This window comes from Macrobrachium nipponense, chromosome 45, assembly GCF_015104395.2.
Source record: "Macrobrachium nipponense isolate FS-2020 chromosome 45, ASM1510439v2, whole genome shotgun sequence".
In the NCBI taxonomy this organism is placed as follows: Eukaryota; Metazoa; Arthropoda; class Malacostraca; order Decapoda; family Palaemonidae; genus Macrobrachium; species Macrobrachium nipponense.
In genome coordinates, this window is record NC_061105.1 from 2,246,194 (window position 1) to 2,247,640 (window position 1,447).

A 1,447-nucleotide genomic window follows, 5' to 3' on the forward strand; every position below is an offset into this window, starting at 1 on the left:
TTATACAAGTTCCTTTTGAGAGAGAGAGAGAGAGAGAGAGATGAGAGATTAGAGAGAGAGAGAGAGAGATGAGAGAGAGAGAGAGAGAGACTAATATCTTTCTATAACATTACGTGTCATTTTCTTTGACTAATGAGAGTTCCATAAGAGAGAGAGAGAGAGTAGATGAGAGAGAATGAGAGAGAGGAGAGAGAGATTGAGTAGAGAGAGAGAGAGAGAGAGAGAGTTTAAATAGATTCATCTCGCACGACTTATATACAAGTTCCTTTTGAGAGAGAGAGAGAGAGAGAGAGAGAGAGTTGTTAGACTACGTGTCATTTTCTTTGACTTAATGAGAGTTCCATAAGAGAGAGAGAGAGAGATGAGAGAGAGAGAGAGAGAGAGAGAGAGAGATAGAGAGAGAGAGAGAGAGAGAGAGTTGTTTGATTACGTGTCATTTTCTTTGACTTAATGAGAGTTCCATAAGAGAGAGAGAGAGAGTAATAATAATAATAATAATAATAATAATAATAATAATAATAATAATAATAATAATAATTTTATTTCCAATTTTCAATTTACACTGGTTATTCTACAATGCGTATATATACATATAGGTAAAATAATGAGAGATCAGCATTAAAATAAATTCATAGTAAGTTAATACTAATGTAACAAAACATTTCTTCAACTTATTTTTAAAGGAATGTAGAGTGGCAGCGTCCTTGATATCTTGCGGTAGCTTATTCCACAGGGAAGGGCCCCTAGACGGGAGCTCCCTTGAGCGATGTCTGTTGTCGCTCTTTTTACAACAAGATCACAACACTGACGAGTATAAAACACCAGTTACTGAGTTAACCATATTAAAATGATACAGCCATTCCGGTAAAATACCTCTTAAAACTTTAAAAACAAACACACAAACTTCGTAAAATATACTCATCTTTTACCTTCAACCATTCCAGCTTTTTCAGAACAGGGAGAAATATAGATCGTACTTCCTGATATCGCCTACAGCTACTCTAGCAGCGAAATTACACATTTTTGAATTTTGTCGAGATGGACATTATTAGTGCACCCCCATACCTTAAAATTAAAACAATAGTGGATGAGGCTCATTACTAGTGACTGAACAACGATCAGGCGCGTGGAAGGTTCAAAATGATCTTTTATTCTGTTCAAATAAATAAGTATGCCATCGCCTTTTGCATACCTCCTCAATATGAGAGTCAAAAGTCATAAAACGGTCAAAAATAGACACCTAAGTTTTTCACAAACTTTCATAGGTCTGATAGCATTGCCATTGAAATTCACCCTCACATTTTCGCGTATGGCCGATATATATTGTCTGTGAACCTATAAAAATGCACTGAGTTTATTCTTTTATTTAATAGGAGGCCATGACTCTGAAAATATGTCTTGGCCTTCTCAAGACTGCTTCAGCCCTTCTTAATAAATCATTTATGTT